This window comes from Bidens hawaiensis, unplaced genomic scaffold, assembly GCF_021521415.1.
Source record: "Bidens hawaiensis isolate Kalapana, Puna unplaced genomic scaffold, B.hawaiensis_p1.1 tig00020232_1, whole genome shotgun sequence".
In the NCBI taxonomy this organism is placed as follows: Eukaryota; Viridiplantae; Streptophyta; class Magnoliopsida; order Asterales; family Asteraceae; genus Bidens; species Bidens hawaiensis.
In genome coordinates, this window is record NW_027493080.1 from 121,053 (window position 1) to 141,411 (window position 20,359).

Here is a 20,359-nt window from a genome sequence, read left to right on the forward strand (position 1 = left end):
CGATGTTACCAACATATTGTTTGGGACATTTTATTTTTATGGTAATCATTGTTTGTAACGAATTAGTTAATAGAAACCCGATGAGTTTTGGACCGGGTGTACCCAACGGGTATTTTACCAAAAGAAACCTAAACTTGGCCCATTTCCATCCCTAAAACGAGCTAATAAATCGTTTTTTTCAAGCTCGGTCTCGTTTATTACTTACTAACAAGTTTTTACACATCTTTAATTGTTTTTATATAATTTGAGAAAAAAACGTTAAACAAGCTTAAGCTCGAGTCAAGCTCTTGTAGCACCTTAAAGGAGCCAAAGCTAGGCTCGAGCACAGTTGTGTAGAAAGAGGCAAAACTTATATATACACAAGGATTGAGCTCAGGCTCGATAATTAAACAAGCTTTATCTGAGACTTGGCTCGTTTCAAAAATTTTTTATCAACCCGATCTCAAGTAGCTCGCAAGTAGGGGTGCAAACAAGCCGAGTCGAGCCGCTCGCGAGTATTCGAGATACAGATCTACAAAAAGCTTGAATCGAGCTGAACCTTAATCGAGCCCAAGCCTCAGATAGAGCTCATTTAGTTATCAAGCACGAACTCGATCCTTTTATAGGAAGATTGTTTAATTTCACGATATACATTAGATCTGGAGTCAAGTTTAAGGTCGTTTACTGTTTCTCGAAATATATAAAAGTAATCTAAATATATAAATAAATCAATTAAAAAGTATTCACGAGCCCAGTTCGAGCTAAACTTAAGGTTTTACTCTTTTAGTCTAAAATAGTAACTGAATCAAACCGAACTGAACCGTACACACTAGAGGTAAGCAAATAAACCCATTAACCGAACCTAATAGAATATTGAACCGAAACCGAACCTATTTGAAACCGATTATATTGAACCCGGTTTTGAACCGATTGAAACCGTAGATTCGCAACTTGTTTGCAATTTTCTCCACCAAAACCAATTTTCAAACCCTGTAATCTGGTCAAGAAACCGGTTTCAACCTGATTTAAAGTTTATTATTTTTATTTTATAACAAAAATAATAATTTTCTCCACCAAAACCTGATTATGTAAACCCGGTTTTGAACCGATTGAAATCGTAGGTTCGAAACATGTTCAGTTTAGGTTGAAACCGATTTTAACTTTTATTAACCAAACCGAACTACCAGTATTTAGTTTATTATTTTTATTTAATTTAATTTTATTTATCTTCACTTCTGCCTCAAGAACTCATAATAGCTTAGCTGAGCAGAAGAACATTATCAAATGAAGTGAAAACACTTCCGTACGATTTAATGGGTTGTTTAACACTAGCATGTTGCTTTCCCCAAATTAATCCCAATTTTGCCCTCACAATTACTCGAAACAATTGCTTCAGAAACCATTATTCAATTCCAATCAAACCCACAAACATTAAGTTGATCAATTTTCGATTACAATTACAACCCTGCAATTGCACCACTGTATTATCATCATCAAAACCCAATTGGGTTAAAGGAAATAATGAAGAAGAAGATGATGAAATGGGTGGTTTTGTGGTTATTAATTTTTATAGATTTGTTGTTATTCAAGAACCAGAACTTGAAGTCTCCAAACACCTTCACTTTCTACAGGTTTGTTTGTTTTTATTTTACTTTATTATTATTATTATTATGGGTGTGTATGGTTCGGTTCGGATCGGTCTTGGGCTAAAACCGAATCAAAAACCGAAACTTTGGTTTTTGAAGTTTTGAAAAGTTTAAAATTTCGGTTTTTTGGTTGTTGGTTTGGTTTGGATCGGTTTTGGGCTAAAACCGAACAAAAAACCGAAACTTTGGTTTTTTAAGTTTTGAAAAGTTTAAAGTTTTGGTTTTTCGGTTGTTGATTTTGGTTTGGATCGGTTTTGGGCTAAAACCGAACCAAAAACCGAAACTTTGGTTTTTGAAGTTTTGAAAAGTTTAAAAGTTTCGGTTGTTGGTTTGGTTTGGATCGGTTTTGGGTTAAAACCGAACCAAAGACTAAAACTTTGGTTTTTTAAGTTTCGAAAAGCTTAAAGTTTCGGGATTCGGTTGTTGGTTTGGGTTGGGTTCGGTTTCGGGTTTGTTTTTTTGGTTTCGGTTTTTCGGTTGTTGGTTTGGGTTCGGTTCAGTTTCGGGTTTCTTGGTTTTGCGGTTTGAGATTGAAAAGTTTGGCTCAAGTTGATGAATTTGGGCCTAAATTGTTATATATTAAGGCAAAAATATTTGAGTTATTGATTTATTAAATTCTAGTAAATTACTTAAAATATATTTTAAATGAAAATCTATAAATTCGGTTTGGTTCGTTTTTTTTTGTTACATGCAAAACCAAAACTAAGACCAAGCCGTAAGTTCAGGCTTTACAAAAACATAAAACCAAACTGTCAGTTTTTTCGTTTTCGTTTCTATCATGTAGTCATATAATCAAGGGAAATTGTAATAATCCGTATCAGCAATGTGACTTGTCAAAACACAATAAATCATCCATTTTTCTAATTTTAAAAATTTTAAAATATAAGAAAACATTTAAAATATAAAAATTTTAAATAGTTAAAGTGCGAAACATATAAGAAAATTAGTTTGATTTTTTTATTTATTTTTTTTGTAGACAACATACACATATATATTTAAGAAGTATAAATTTTTTAAAATATGAATCATTGATAAAAAAAAGTTAAATTATCGGCCAATGGGTCATAGTTTGGATTATTAAAATCTAATTTATTTGTAATCATTTTATGATTTAAATGTAATTTCGTTTGTGATGATCACCGAATCGCTTCTAGGGTCGAGACATACATGGTCGGATATACATAAACGAACAAGGAATCAATGCTCAGGTGATCATTCTTGCATCCATGTTTATTATTTTCATGTTGGATTTTGAATACATGGAGTTGACTTTTTTTTTATTGTTGGTTGACTTGTGCAGTACAGTGGACCATCAGAAGATGCTATTGCATATGCAAATTGGATTAAAAAAGATGAAAGATTTGAGGACATATTGGTTCAAATATCTCCTCCTATACATAAACATGCATTTCCGAGACTCAAATTGCGGTATAAACCTTCTCTTGTACAGGCAAGCTACTTTACTTGTACATCCAAACACTATTTTTTGGTTTTCTTGTTTGAGTTTTATAAACAATTAATGAAAGGGATTACTCTATAAAGTTTCATTTTTGTTCTAATCCTAGATATTTTACCTGGATAGCAGGTAATGTAGGTTTTTTTTTTAATTTATAAATAGTTTAACATTGCAAAATATTTTTAAAAAAATGAGAAAAATAATATTTAAATTGCGAAAAAATGCAAAAAAAAATCTGGAAAATTCAAAAAAAAAAAAACTGAAAAAGTGCAAAAAAAATCTTTTTTCTTTTGTAATTTTTCAGTTTTTTTTTTTGTTTTTGTGTTTTGTAATTTTTCGCAAATCAATTTTTTTTCTCAATTTTTACTAATTTTGTAATTTTTTTTAAATTTTTTTTGCAATGTCAAACTATTTAGAAATTAAAAAAAACCTACATAACCTGCTATCCAGGTAAAATATCTAGGATTAGAACAAAAAAGAAACTTTAGTGACCTGATTTGAACAATTTCAAAACTTGGTTACTATTTTATAGAGTAATCCCTAATTAAAAGTATCGAACACGGGTAGGAAAGTTATACTGTTAACTGAACCAAAATAGTTTAATAAGGGTGTGCATGAAACCGAAATGACCCAACCCAATATAAAAATGACAGTTTGGTTTTATGTTTCTGAAAAAAACAGACTTTTCGATTCGGTTTCGGTTTTGGTATCAACCGGGACAAAAAAACAATTTTAAGTTATTTATAAGAAATTAGTAAATTGTGTAGACCAAAAGTTTATGGTCCAAATGTTTAATAATCAATTAATAAACAGTTAACAAAAACATTTAATCCCATAGTTTTTGGCTGAAATTCGTTATTTAGAACCATTTTATTTTCAGCCCAAAAATCTCATGCCCAAATGATAAAGCAGAAACCGAAACCGAAACCAACCCCATTTTGAAAACTGAAATCGGATGGTCTTCAAAAACTCAAAAACCGAATTTTCGTTTAAACTTTGAGTGTAAAAACGACCCATGTAAACCCCTAGTTTAAATTTTGTGTTTTAAGCAAAAGTAGTAATTTTTTATATTGCATTTAATTATTATTATTATTTTTTTTTTTTCTTTAGATGGAAGGAGGGGTGTCACATCTTCCTTTAGTCGACTCATCTATGCGCGCAATGCCTATCTGAATGGCGGAAAAAACTATCAAATCTTAATAATAAAGATGTCATATTACTGGATGTCAGAAATGGTACCTCTTCCTTCTTGTTTACAACTTGTTTAAGTCGGGGGTAGTTTAGTAATTGTACATTCATCCCGATTCTTGTTTGCAGGTTACGAATGGGATATTGGACATTTTAACGGAGCTCAAAGACCAAACGTCGACTGTTTCAGAAGCACAACATTCGGGCTATCTGAATCAGAGGTATAATATAACAAGTAATTTGATCACATGCATAATTTTGTAGTAAAGTTTTATAATAATTGAAAATATTATATATATATATTGAGAACTTTGAGAACCATTTTGAGCCACAAAAAAAACCTCTAAAAAATATTTAAAAAAATTATAAAACATTAAAAATTTTAAAAAAGTAAAAAGAACCAAAATTCTTATTTTTCATTCCGGTTTCATAAAAAAAATCGTATTATACACATGTGTATATTTTTATTTAATCTCTAGTTACGCAATGTACACATATGTACATTATCATTTACCTTAAATTGTACATATGTGTATGAAAAAAAACATGTATGTACATATATGTACATATTATACATATGTGTATAAGTTAGCTAAATTAAGATGGTTTTTTTTTATGAAACCGGGATGATAAATAAGAAGTTTGGTTTTTTTGTTTTATGTTTTTTCAAAATTTTTGGGTTTTTTGTGGTCTAAAATGGATCTCAAAGTTCTCAGTTTCAAAATAGTTCTCACATGATCCTGATCCTGATCCGTATATATTTGATACAGGACATTGATTCAGTTTCTTTAGCTAATGTTAATAAAGAAAATACAGAGATATTAATGTATTGCACTGGAGGCATTCGTTGTGACGTATATTCTACAATCCTTAGGTATACTCCTTTTTAGCATTTTTATTTTCTTTAAACAATCTGTATTTAATAAACAAATTCTTTATATGTTTTCATAGACAAAAGGGTTACAAAAATTTGTACACGTTGAAAGGAGGAATCTCACATTATTTGGAGCGTGAAGGCCCGGTCGAATGGATTGGAAATCTTTTTGTTTTCGACTCTCGGCTCTCTCTACCGCCTTCTTCGGTCAAACATGAAGTTGATAATAATAAATGTAATACGTTTTTGCTAAATGTTATATTTGTGGATCACAAGTTTCTGAATTGAGGCATCGAAACTGTGCAAATCTGGACTGCAATCTACTATTCCTGTAAGTATTCTGTTTATTTTATTTATGAAAAATAATAATTAAAAATATAATATATATGTTCTATTTTCAGGTGTTGTTCGAGTTGTATGAATGAGTTAAGAGGATGCTGCACTTTGAAATGTACATCTGCTGATCGGCTTAGACCCGTGCTGCTGGGCCACGAAAGATACAAAAAATGGCATCATTATCGCAATACATAGACACAAAGAAAAGTCAACTTAGTCAACGGGAATTTTTTTATTAATCTTAAGTTTTTCGTGTCGTTTAAATGAAGGATGAGTTTTAGTTTGTTGTACTTTTTACCTCATCAATGCAAAAGTTTTTTGAGACATGTTATAACGATTTTAAAAAAATATGTTATTACAAAATTAGTCCAGTTTTTTATATTGCCATGCCATCAATTTATAATTATGCATGCAACAAATTAACTTTTGTTTTGTATTTCAAATAATAATAATAATAAAATAATAATAATAATAATAATAATAATAATAATAATAATAATAAAATCAAAAGAACCAGCATCCTAAATGCAAACTTTGAGCTTGGATTTCTAGAACATTGCAATAAATCTTCTAATTTTTTTCACAAACTTTAATGATGACCTAAAATTTACAAGTCCAGATTCTACCATCAACGCGAAAACCTATCACAATGCGATCGGGTTACACTGTATCAACTATTGCAATGCCTACTCTATTTTGTTTGACTTTTTACGTCTTTTGACTTTTGACCGGAACGTGTCATCTTTCACAAATTCTGACATTTTGATTTCTTGAATTAATCAACGACTAGGATCATGATGCGTTTGAATGTCACCTTCACAGAATCTCCAAGATCCATCATCTCGCCTTTTCAGCAGATAACGAATCGTGTAGGTACTGAAATTTTTTTCAATCAGTCAAATAACAAATTTTCGGAATTTTTTTGATAAAAAAAGGTCAAAATTGTCATTTTACTTTTATTTAAATTACCTGTAATAATTAGGGTTTTTCTGATAAGAATCATCCACAAGCTCAGCTGCTTCTTCGACAACAGCCTCAATTTCCGCCATTTCTTTACCTCTTTCATCTGACAAAATGTCGGCCCGAGTAACCGACAGTTGCAACAAAACAAATCTCCAAAAGCAGTCCTTTTCTTTTGCTGACTCAGCCAACCCCCTCCACTTTATTCAAATAAAATAAACAAAAAATTAATTTTAAAATTTTATCCTCAATGACAGATTTTATAAAACATTAAAACATAATCACCTGAAGAAGCATGGACTCGTCAAGAACATCAACTAGATTATGAATTTGATAACTAGGCCCGAGAGCTTCGGCTTTAATACTCTGCCATTTCTTAACAAGATTTTCAGCTTCTTCAACAGTCATAGAAATCGACCTTGTGAAACTTCTAGAATCTTCTAGACCTTCCGCTTTGTTAACCTTTTTCTTATCCTTTAACGACAGTTTTCTTAAACTGTTAGCGATAAGATTCCCTGTACAGATCCCCATAGAACATGAGATAGTGAGCCCGTGTTCACCCTTGGTCCACCGTTGGCCCAACTAGAAGCTCGCCTCGAGCCCACAAACCGAACGTTAAAAGTAGCATAACATAAACACGCCACTACTGTCATTAAACTCATATTCCTGACTACATTATTTGGACCCAACCATATATCCCAAACGTTATCATAACGCGTACCCAAATTTCTCTTGAACTGAACAGATGGATAGCTTTCGGATTTTAAACTGTTTGCTATTGGTGGCGGGCCCAGCAAATCGGATGGAGTCAACTGCTTTACAGTTGACCCGACAGTTGACCCAACAGTTGTCCCGAGACGTGAACTAGATGTATAATCCTCGCGGGGTCGCCAGTCGGATGAAAAAGATGGAGATATTGGCCTGTGGTTTAGACCGTGTGATGATTGTGTTGACTTTTTTTTATTCCTTTTTTCTGAAACCGTTTTTTCACCGATAAAAAAGTTATCCTGCGGATATTTAATATGAAAATGTTAGCGCTTGTTTGATTTAAATATAAATTTGTTTTTAATTATTGTTAACTCACCACAGATGGAGAACAATCCCTTGTGTCTGGAAACATACCAAGAACAGCATTATTTACCCATGATTCCTGGTCAATTTCGGCCAGTTAGCTATAAATGAGTCGAATAAAAAGATTCTAGAAAGAAAACGGGTCAAACGAGTTGAAGGTGGTCTGGACTCTGGAGTGTATTTTTTTAATGCATACAACCTTCTAATTGAAAGTGATTATGGTTGTAAAGTATCGATCATTATTACTGATAAACAATGACCCTATATATAGGGAAGAATACAACCAAGAAATAAGGAAAGGATATACACAATGAATACAATGATTATCTCTAAATAACTAACTATAATCTATTCCTAATTTACATAATAATTGGCTGGCTAAGACACCCCCTCAGTTTGAGCGGGCGGAGGACAGACGCTCAAGCTGGACCGAAATGATTGGAATAGCTCACGAGATAATCCTTTGGTAAATATATCCGCATACTGCATAGAGGATGGGACGTGAAGAACTTTAATGTGCCCAAGACGAACCTTCTCTCTGACGAAGTGTATGTCAATCTCTATGTGTTTTGTCCTTTGATGTTGAATCGGATTATTGGACAAATAGACCTCTAAAACATTGTCACAAAAACTACTGATGCGCGTGTTAAAGGAGTGTGAAGTTCGAGCAGCAGATTCCTAATCCAAGTCGTTTCTGCAACCGCATTTGCAACTCCCCTATACTCAGCTTCCGCACTGGATCGTGAGACAGTAGGCTGACGTTTAGCAGACCAAGATATAAGATTGTCACCAAGGAAGACACAATAACCCGATGTCGAGCGTCTCGAATCTGGGCAACCGCCCCAATCAGCATCAGAATAGGCAACCAAGTCATGTGAATCAGATCTCATGATCCGTATACCATAGTCAATTGTTCCTTGCAAATAACGGATGATACGCTTCATAGAGGCAAAGTGAGGATCTCGAGGCTCATGCATGAAGAGACACACCTGTTGAACTGCATATGACAAATCTGGACGAGTAAAAGTTAAATATTGCAGTGCACCCGCCAGACTCCGATATAATGTCGGATCCGAAAATAGAGCTACATCTATAGCACTTAATTTAGATGAAAGATCAACCGGTGTTGAACAAGGTTTGCACGAGGACATGGAAGCGCGGGTGATTATGTCTTTGGCATATTGGGTCTGTGACAAGAAAATACCATTCTTTTGCCGAGTAACCTTTATTCCCAAGAAATGATGTAGACGACCCAAATCAGTCATGGCAAATTCCCTTGAGAGCGTGCCAATAATGTTGTTTAAGAGACGGTCATTAGAAGCTGTGAGGACTATATCATCAACATATAATAATAAATATGCAATATTAGACGGGTCCTGTTGATAAACAAATAAAGACTAATCACAGGTGCTGCTAAGAAACCCCTTGGAGGTAATAAAATTAGCAAAACGGGTGTACCAAGCCCTCGGTGCCTGTTTAAGACCATACAGTGATTTCTTCAACCGACAAACGTGGTTAGGAAAACATTTATCATAAAAACCGGGTGGTTGATGCATAAAAACCGTCTCATGTAGTTCCCCGTGTAAAAAAGCATTCTTTACATCAAGTTGATGAATAGGCCAAGTCCTTGACACAGCAAGAGACAAAACCGTGCGAATAGTGGCTAGTTTGACCACGGGACTAAATGTCTCATCACAATCGACACCAACTGTTTGTGAATTTCCATTAACCACCAACCTGGCCTTATAACGTTCCAATGATCCGTCCGATTTAAATTTATGCCGAAATAACCACATGCAACGAATCACGGGACGGTCATGTGGGCGTGGAACAAGCTCCCATGTTTCATTATCCTGTAATGTCGTATACTCAGTTTGCATTGCATGCAACCAATTTGGATAAGTTAGGGCTTTGGCATAGGAAGTAGGGACCGGGGAAAGGGAGACGGTGTTGTGTATATATAAAGGGTTGGACTGGGATTCGGAACGAGTTGTCATGGGATGTTGGTTAGTAATCGGACCGGTTGGCTGGATAGGATGGGGCTGGGCTTGGGCCGAAGCTGGTATGGTCGTAGAGGGGTTGGTCAAAGGCGGTGCAAGACGAGGACGACGCGAGTATGTGAACGGGTATGGGGCCGTGACCGGGTTGGGTGTGGGCAGGTTAATGTTGGGTGTGGGCTGGTTAATGGGCCAATGGAATGTGAATCCAGGTGGGGTGGTGTCGTCCAAAAAATTGTATGAGGTAGGATGATGAGGAAGTGTAAACGGGAACACGTGCTCATCAAAGGTCACATGTCGGGAGATGTGTACCTTGACTGTGGTAGGGTCGAAGCAACGGTATCCCCGAAAGTCAGGTGGATCCCCGAGAAAAATACATCGGATGGACCGATGGTGAAGTTTATGAGGCTGAGTAGCTGATGTGTTAGGGTAACACGCACAGCCGAACACACGAAAGTGTTCGTAATCTGGGTGACGAAGATAAAGAGCAAATGTAGGTGTGTAAAAATTTAGGCGTTTGGTTGGTAATATATTGTGAAGATAAGTGGCGGTGTGTAGGGCTTCAACCCAAAACGAAGGAGGTAGATTCGCATGAATTAAGAGAGCCCGTATAATGTCGTTCAGGCGTCGAATCATACGTTCTGCCCTTCCATTTTGAGAGGATGTTTGAGGGCAAGAAAAACGGAAAAGCAAGCCGTTTTGTTAGGCAAAAGTTTTAAACGCTAAATTGTCAAACTAACCCCCTAAGTCGCATTGAAAAGTTTTTATTTTGCGGTTAAATTGGGTTAAGATTAATTGATGGAATCTGGCAAAAGTGGGAAAGGTTTCGGATTTATATTTTAGGGGGTAAACCCACACGAGGTGTGAGAAATTGTCAATTAGCACCATATAATACTTGTATCCTGTTTTACTCGTGATTGGCGAAGTCCATAAATCGCAATGAATAATATCAAAAGGAGCAAAAGTAAATGTATTAGACGAATAAAAAGGCAATCTTTTACTATTTGAAAGTTGACAAGAATTGCAAAGATTGTGACTTTTGTCCTTATTACATTGAAAATTATAACTACGATTTAAATTATCTAGAACTTGCGCCTCGGGATGTCCTAGACGATCATGCCAAAGTAAGTGGTGGAAAGCAATAAAGGTGGCTTGAGGCGGCGTGAAAGTATAAAGATTCCCGGACTGTTGTGGCGAGATAGTGTCTTCTTAGTTTTGAGGTCCTTCAAAGAAAAACCAAACGGGTCAAATTCGACAGACACTTGATTATCACGAGTAAAACGTCTAACAGAAATAAGATTTTTAATTATTTGAGGGCTATAAAGGATGTTTGGGAGTATATAAGTTCGGTTTGGTAAAGGGTAAAAGCCGGTACCTGATCCTTTAATTGGTAAAAACATACCATTACCTACCAAAATATTACGACATACAGGAGTAGAATCGGGGATAACGATTTTACCTTGGTCTTTAGTGACATGAGACTCGGCCCCTGTATCCATAACATCTGAGTTCCAAGCCATATTAGGAGAATTAACCTGCATATTAGCCATTGCAGCACTCAAATCAGTTGGGCAGATGGGGTTATACATGGGCTGGTTGAATCCGGGTGGTGCAAACTGAGCCTGAGAGTAACCGGTAGCCGGAGGGAAGCCGGTGAACTGAACCTGAGGAGCCGAGGGTGGGTCGGGTTGCTTGTTGCCAGACCATTGCTGCTGGGTCGGGTAAGGACATGGTGGAGGTGTCCACCAAGCCCAATTAGGAAACGAAGACGGTTGTCCCTGATAGGCGGTCCATGGGGGCTGTTGCTGAGATCTGCCCCTGCCTCTGCCCCGGCGATTGGAAGCCCCGCCTCTGCCTCTGCTGCCACGACGATTATTGGTGGAGTAGGAAGCTTCAGATTGCTGGTTGTTGTTGGATGAAGAGCCGGCTGAAGGCGGCGCTGCAGTAGCAACCAAAACTGTATTCTGTGAGCCCTTCTGAGCTTCAATCCGGATGACTTCGTCATTAAGCATAGTGATAGCCTGGTCCAATCAACACCCTGCTGATTAATTAGAGAAGAAGTGGTGTTATATTCAGTTGAAAGCCCGCGAACAAGCTGAAGAACAAGCCGTGATTCAGAGACGGGCTGATCAACATCGGCCAATTGGCTGGCTAAATCGGACAGCCGTTGACAGTAGTCGTCAACCGAGGAACACGTTGTCAGTGTGAGATTACAAAACTTCGTCTCAAGCGCCGCAGCGCGAGCCTTTTTGTTGCTTAAGAAGATCTTCTCGAGTTTTGTCCAAGCCGCTCTAGCCACAGTTGTATCTATAAAACGTTTCATAAGATCATCCGAAACGGTGCTGTAGATCCACTGAAGAACCAATGCATCGAGTTCTTTCCATTGGGCGTATTCGGGAGATGTGGCGGCTGGAGGGGCTGATTCATCGATATGGTTTGACACCTTATCGCAACAGTATGAAGGCGAAACAGTTTTACCCATGCCGAATAAGTAACCTTCGTTCCGTCCAAAGTCCGGATCTTGGATTGAATGTTCGACACGGAGTAGGCAGGATGAAGAGGATCGGGTTTGTTCGATGATTCAGCCACGGTTTCTTTCGTCATGGTGACGGGGTCGGAAGTATCCGGTGAGTATTAGGGTGGGATCGAGAGAAAAAAAAAATAAGAAGCAAAGAGAAGGTTATCAGATTATGGCTATGGTACCATGAAAGTGATTATGGTTGTAAAGTATCGATCATCATTATTGATAAACAATGACCTATATATAGGGAAGAATACAACCAAGAAATAAGGAAAGGATATACACAATGAATACAATGATTATCTCTAAATAACTAACTATAATCTATTCCTAATTTACATAATAATTGGCTGGCTAAGACTAATTTGCTTTATTCAGACTTGGGTTATTACAATAGTACTGTTTTGTAGTCAAATTTAGCGCATTGACTGTTTATTATTTATTAAGATAATTAAATTGACCATAAAAGTGCTTCTGATCATAGAAGCCGAAGGGCCAAATTCACAGCAGACTGACTACATAAAACAAAATATAAAGTTGATTTGGGTAATTTATTAGTCTCAAAATAGTTGACCTTTATGACCGGTATCAAAAAATGCAGAAAACTTCACTGCAGTCAAGCCTACGAGTCTAAAACACCAATTGAAAGAACATGCTAACTATCGAACGATGAAAGATAGGTGAAAATAAATGCATAAAAAGTGCATACCAGCAACTTCTTATCCTTGATGTCATTCCCTGATATCAACGTTCTTGAAGTTGCCTTGAAATTTGACTCAAGTTGCTGCAGCCTTTCAATAACCACAGCCTCATCACCCTATAAAACATGAGGGTATAACAGTCAATACGTCCATAAAATAGAATACTTAAAGGCACCAATATACACCCATTTACTTATAAATGAATCGATTTGGGTCACATGTTACCTTTAGCAGGTCAAACATGTAAAAAAATTAGCTTAGAAAGAAACAGGTCAAAAGTTGTCAAAAGAGTATTTTAAAAGTTTCAGGTCAACCTACTTGGCCCGTTTTGACCCACACCAAAAGTTACATATTTTGCCACCTCTAAGTACAGTTTGTAAATAAATAAATAAAATGCCACCTGTCCAAGAAGGAACAAACAGAAGGCTTCTTCAAGTTTTAAATCAACACCATCCGACGCTACCAAACACTCACAAATAGCTTTTGCTTTCTTAATCTACAAAAGAAGCACCAAAGAGATTTCATAAATGAAAATGAGATATATTTTTTCATATAAGTGAACCAAATATAAATGATAATACCATTTCTATTTGCTTGGTTGAAAACCCTAATGCCAAATGAGCCATCATTACAGTATAAAAAGAGCTTGTATCAACAACCGCCCTTTGATTATGTGACTCGAGTGATTTTTTGTTCTTGCGTGTATTAGCTAAAGTATCCCATGTAAGAAGGTCAACTATTTCTGAAGCTGTGAGTTTACTCAAAGCTTGATTCAAGAAACTAGACCAATCTTCTATTTGACTTTGACTTTCCACCTCTAACCCTCATCTAAGCATTTCCCGGAGAGCTGCAATTGCCCGTGTTCTCTTTTCTGCATTTTCTGGTGTGTGGGCCATCCATAATAATTCGAGTGTACACGCAGGAGCAAGTTCTTCCAAAGATTCTTCAATCTAAGTGATATGGAATCATTGAAAATTTTCAATTAATTTAAAACATTTGTGTTTAATTTGTATATGGTTTCTTTCTTTTATACCAGTTCTGGCCAAAAACATGTCCTGTGACCAAAATGCCCTTTGAACTTTAAGAAATGGCCAATTTAAGCCTATAACATTTTGACACATCATCATAGGTATTTCTATGTTTTTAAAAAAAGAGAGATAAAACCAAAAAGACCAAACCCAAACAAAACGTTTTGACACGTCAGTTTTTTAAATCTTTCTTGATGGATATTTCAACATATAGAACATATGGGCTATAAAAGTACCTGTGATAATAATGTCATTTGTTCAAGTGAAGGTTTGCTTTTAAGAAGAGTTTGAGCACGGTCCAAAGCTTCAAAACCTTGGGAAATCTTGTTCTTCTCAAAGTTTAATTTTGCTATAGCACACTTCAAGAAAGCACCTATAATAAGAAAATGAAAATACAAATTGAAGGAAAAAAGTGGGTCAATGGTCAAACCTCTTTCTGCTTTTTCTTACCTCTGCAAGGGCCATGGATAAAAGCAAATCATGAACAAAAGGCTTAGAATCAGGATGCTGCAATGCTGTCCGTCCTATATCTATTGCAAGCTTCTCTTCTCCAACCTATAACAAACTTAATTAAATATATTAAAATATTATAATAATCTAAAAGTGGAATCAACTTTACTTCTTGAAGTAGGCAAAGTGCAGCAGGCAACCAGGACCATGGAATTTGAAGAGATGACTTTGGTGGAACTTTGTCTCTTATATTACCAGCATAATCGGCTTCAAAAAGAAGCTTATCTCTCACATCCATTAAAAGATTCTGAAAATGTATTCAACTACCCAGTAAGAAAGGTATCATACTGATATTATTATTATGAATATTACAAAGAATTTAATTTACACCTGGCGAGAAACTATGGTATCCATGGTGTACCCTTCTTCAACCTCAGCCATTTTTAGATGCTTCACTGACTTAACAATCTCATCTTTCTCTGATTTATCAGGAATACCAAGAATCTGCAATATGCTCCTTGCAAGTAAATCAATATGATAACCTCTTAAGTAGGGGGCTGTAAACGAACCAAACCTCGGCGGGAAGTCCGCTTACGTTCGTTCGTATAATAAATGAACGAACATGAAGAAGGGATTCCGTTCGATTAAATATATGAACGGACACAAACAGAGGCCATGTTCATTCAATTGTGTTCGTGAACACTCGATAATGTGTTCATTTACGTCCGGTTATGTTAGTTAATGTTTGTTTGTTTATGCTTGTTCATTCAAGGTTTCTAATACTTTTTAATGAGTATTCTAATCTTATCATACAGATTTAAGAAAAATTATTTACTGTGAAACAAAAATATATAAATAAGTACTAAACAAAAGAATTGTTCAATTACCTGTTCGTAAACTGTTCATGTGTCCAATAAAAGGTTAACAAACGAACACGGACAACGCCACGTTCGGTTCGGTTCGGTTCGGTTCGTTAATTGGTTATATAATCATATTACACTGATTAATCACAGTTGAGGCTGTTAAACCCTGTAATTTTCATTACTAATCACAGATTTAAACAATTAAACTAATGAGTCACACTACCTAACCCTCACATTCATCAGGAATTCACTAATTACGAGAAATTAGGCCTGCATTTCAACATATTAACCAAAACCTAACCCCTAACATTAACGGATCGTCAATTACTTAGTAACAGGTATCTCCACCATCGCCGATCAAGTATGCTAAACACTATTAACACTATCACTAACACGAACGTCTGACATTTCATGGCCAGTTACAGACAACAAAACCGATCGTCCATTTGTGTTCACGAATTTGTGTTCGAACCGTTCGTTTGTCCATTAAAAGCTTTAACGTACGAACATGAACAAGGCCTCGTTTGATACGGCTCGTTAACAGTAAGCAATTGAAACACTAATGATTCATATTACACTGCTCAGTCCCAAACCTAGACTGTTAAACCCTAGATGTTCAGTGTTCAGTACTAATTTCATCGGGAACTCAATGATTATGACAAATATAACCTGCGTTTCAACATGTTAACCAAAACCTAACCCTAGCATTAATCAATTGCTAATTACTAACCTGATAACAAGTAACAGGTATTTCCACAATCGCCGATTGAGTATGCTTCACTCTATCAACACTCTCACCAACACAAACGTCAGCAATTTCACGGCCGCTAACCGACACTGAAACAGATCGTTCTTTGTGTTCGTGAACAGTTCACGAACAAGTTCATTTCCTTAATGTACACACACGAACAAAATTTCATTCAGCTAACTGTCCTTGAACTGTTTGTTTGTCCAATAAAAGCTTAACAGATGAACATGAACAAGGCCTCTTCCGTTCCGTTCATTAATTGTTCGTATAACCATATTAAACAGCTTAATCACAGTATTACACTGGTAAACCCTATGATTGTAACTACTAATAGCATACTCAAACAATTAAACAAACAAATCACACTACCTACCCCTTACATTCATCAAAAATTCAACAATTACGAGTAATAACGTAATACACAACTTACATTTCAACATATCAACCTAAACCTAACCCTAACACCAACAAATCATCAACAACTAACCTGATAACAAGTAACAGGTATCTCCACTATCACTAACACAAACCTCAGCTATTTCACAGCCGGTTATAGACAACGAAACCGATCGCTCCTTTGCGTTCATGAACCTTTCACGTCAGCATTCGTTTGTCTAATAAAAGCTTTAACGAACGAACATGAACAAGGCCTCGTTCGACACAACTCATTTACAGTAATCAATTGAAACACTAATTATTCATATTACACTGCTCAATCCCAAATCTATACTGTTAAACCCTATATGTTCATTAGGAATTCAATAATTACAATTTCGTTCAGTTAGCTTTTCGTTAACAATTCGTTTCTCCAATAAAATCTTAACAGACGAACATGAACAAGGCCTCATTCCGTTCGTTAATTGTTCATACAATCATATCACACTCCTTAATCACAGTATTAGACTGTTAAACCCTATGATTTTAACTACTAATAGCATATTCAAACAAGTAAACTAATGAATCACAATAATTACTAGCAATACAACCTACATTTCAACATATTAACCAAAACCTAACCCTGACATTAAGCAATTGCCAATCACTAACCTGATAACAAGTAACAGGTATCTCCACAATCGCCGATCGAGTATGCTGCTGCTGCTGCTTCACACTCTCACCACTCTCACCAACACGCACATCAGCAATCTCACGGCCAGTAACCGCCACCGAAACCGACCGTTGCCGCTTACTCGGAAACGAACCAAACGAAACCCTAGCGGACCGGTAAGCCGAACCAGTGGTGAGTCTGTTGTGCGGTTTATTGTTTGGACAGATGTAGTAGCATACGAGTAAAATGTGCGGTGAATCAATGACGGCAGCCATTGGAGATAACGCCGGTCTGTTAACTAACTGAAAATGGTTACGAGCATAAAGGAAGGAGTGTGAGTGAAGGTTTTTGGTAGCTTGAAAGGAAAGAAGAGAGGAAAGTGGGGTATGGCCAAAAGGAGTAAAAGCTACTTCTCGAATTCTGATTTGTACGTTTGCTATGGAGCAATAATCGAATCGATAAAGCCGAACCGCGATTAACTGTATACCTACCTGGTTAACCGAAATTAACTGAACCGAATCAAATTATTTATATTTTCATATGTTTATAGCTTATATACGTTTATTTCATGTACTTATAATTAAAAAAATTTAGCGGAACCGAAATATAAAATGACCGAATACACTGAACCGATTAATCGAAACCGACTGGTTAATAAAATAGGATGATGATTGAACCGAATTGTGTACACCTCCAAATTATCTCTGTTTATGGTAGAAATAATTTGATTTACCCTTTTTCTTAAGATTAATTTTTTTTATTGCACAATTTGTGACAACTGTCATTGAATTATGTTGACTTTGAACGTAACTTTGACTTTGTTGCTAATTTGATGCATTATTTGAATCTATGATGTGAAACTTTAGTTCATGACTTGACCTGATTCCTAGATATATATATATATATATTGGGAATTACAGTTTTTTTTTTTTTTAAATAATCGAAGTTTTATATAATTTACTATAAAACGATTACAATAAAGTGGCAGACAAACGGGCAACAAGCTGCGCCGCAACCCCCTTTTGAACAGCAAAGCCAATCCTGCTAAAAACGAAGCTTTGAGACTTATAAACCCTGGATTTACCCCTGATACTTATAGAAACTTCTCAAACTTGATAAGTATTTGTGAACAACTAATAATTTTTCAAATACGAAAACTATGTGCAAAAAAACTTGAAGTGTGCCCTAGCATACCATGGCTATGTAATTAGATCCTAAACACCCATAATTTTCTTAATTGGAAACTTAGTTGTAAGCTTAAACAATACCTTACCTGCATTGCACCCTTAACAACACTTTATACAATCTAATCAAATAACATATTTGATTAAGTATTAACAATTAAAATAATTATATTATTTTTTTTAAATTTTAGAACTATATAAAAGATCATTATAATTTTAATAATAATAATAATAATAATAATAATTAATTCCATTTAAAGCTCCTTAATTATATTGATGCAACCGATAGTAAACTTGTAACAATTTAATTAAATAAATGCATTTAATTAACAAAAGTAAATTAATAATAAAATATTTAGTGGGTAAAGTTAAAATACAATGGGAGACAAAAATGAAAAGTGTGAGAATAATTTGTGACCACACAAAAAACCACATAAATATTAATTCAAACTAATAATAAAAAAATCATAACTCAAAATATAAATTTTTAACAAAAATTTAAAAAACCAAAAATGTTTCCGTCATCATCCCCGTTCAAAAAAAATATAAAAAAATTGACAAAAAGACACAATGTCGAGATCAAAGACACAATGACGAAATAAACAAAAGACACAATTATAACTAAACAAATACACAATAGTAGCAAAATATAACACAATATAGAGAAAAAGAGAAACAGTGTCAAGAAAAAAAGACACGATCAATGCCGAAAATAAACAGAATACACAATGATAAACAAAAGACACAATGATCTGTTTCACTCACCATTGTGTCTTTTTTTAAGAACGAGAAAGACGGTGGGAAACATTTTTGTATTTTTTATTTTTTTTCTTTTTTATTTAATTTTGAGTTATGATTTTTTATTAACAATAAACAATTGATTTATAATTGGCGGAATGAGTTATGAGAACAGTCGATTTGGACTAAATTATGATAACTTCGACGGTTAATGCTTAGCCTATAATACCTAAAAATATATATGTTCTTAAAACCAAAAGTTTATTTGGGTTTTTCGAGTTGACCCGAAACCTAGAATTCGGACCCAAGACCCAACCCAAAGTACTTCGGTTCGGGTTAGCTTTTTCTCGAGTTCAGGTTTCTCGGGTTGGATTAGTTCGGGTTCAGGTTTCTCGGGTCGGGTTAGTTCGGTTCGGGTTAGCTATTTCATCATACTCTCAAAAACACAAACCATGATAAAAAACTCTTAGGATATTTCAAAATTACTCTAGTATGATTTTATGCCTTTGCACTTTGATTTCCGGTATTCACACACGCACAATAAAGCAATAAAAGTCATAACCTTGTTGTAATAATGATAATATAACATGGACATGACGATAGTTGGTCGTTATCTGATGATTTCATGCAAGTTTGATAAATAAAAACGCGCTTATAATTCAATTAGTCTAAACGGTTTACAAAGAGATTCAAAACCCAATTTTAATGGCACCACAACTTGATGATAACTAAACCAAATTAATCGATTATTGAGTGTAAGTCTTAGTTTTAAGAGTCAAGTTTCCGGAATACCAAATTTTATAATTTCAATCATGGGGTGGCACATCGTGGTTAATGCACATGGTGTAGGGCGTGACACGAATCGTTAGTAGTTATCAGTTTTCTGAATGGAATAAAACTATAGTTGATGAGTTTAACTTCAGAAATGGAATGGCGTTTGTGAATTGGTTTGAGTTACCCACCTGCGTAAAACTCGAGTGATGTCAATGATTTAGAAAATTATACTAGACCCGAATGAAAACGTCGAATGTTATAAAGCAATATCGATTGCTAAAAGCTACACGTAGAAGGAGAGAAGTGATTATCAAGAAGCCTTCAAGCTTGTATCACTGAAATATTCCTTAAGAATCATTATGGCATTAGTAGCTCATAATGATTTATAACTACATCAGATGGATGTCAAACCTGTTTTTTCATTTATTATGACTTGCAAGTGGATTTGTTCATAACTTAACCTGAAGGTTTTAAACCTAGATATAAGGAGCACGTGGTCTATAAGCTGAATAAATACATATATGGGCTAAAACAAGTATCACGTCTAATGGCATCTAAAGTTTGATAAAGTCATAAAAAACAATGTTTTTGAAAAACCAAGTGAACCAATGTGTTCACACACCTCACAACTTTGTTACACTTGCCATTTACGCAGATGATATCCTTATGGTAAGCAATAACCTAGATTTATAACAAGTAACCGATTGATGAAATTAATTGTTTTATTTACATATTTTTATAACGACCTATGCAATTAACAAGGTAAAAAATCGGATAATGGTCAAGAGTCGCTATTT

The 20,359-nt window shown here is 35.3% G+C and overlaps 2 pseudogenes across 2 annotated transcripts; one reads left to right on the forward strand and one right to left on the reverse strand.

Annotated features, from left to right (window-relative positions):
- Positions 1–1,282: 1,282 nt before the first annotated feature.
- LOC143560182 (rhodanese-like domain-containing protein 8, chloroplastic) lies at positions 1,283–5,723 on the forward strand (annotated as a pseudogene). Its single transcript, XR_013140070.1, has 8 exons — positions 1,283–1,610; positions 2,780–2,833; positions 2,926–3,075; positions 4,192–4,316; positions 4,399–4,490; positions 5,040–5,143; positions 5,221–5,474; positions 5,545–5,723. The product of XR_013140070.1 is annotated as a rhodanese-like domain-containing protein 8, chloroplastic (transcript).
- Positions 5,724–6,028: 305 nt separating this feature from the next.
- On the reverse strand, positions 6,029–17,345 carry LOC143560198 (plastid division protein CDP1, chloroplastic-like; annotated as a pseudogene). Its single transcript, XR_013140076.1, has 12 exons — positions 16,866–17,345; positions 14,598–14,711; positions 14,377–14,514; positions 14,208–14,312; positions 13,994–14,116; positions 13,311–13,679; positions 13,130–13,225; positions 12,738–12,845; positions 7,524–7,589; positions 6,725–7,446; positions 6,449–6,639; positions 6,029–6,355 (listed from the first exon to the last, which is right to left on the reverse strand). The product of XR_013140076.1 is annotated as a plastid division protein CDP1, chloroplastic-like (transcript).
- Between the last annotated feature and the right edge of the window lie 3,014 nt (positions 17,346–20,359).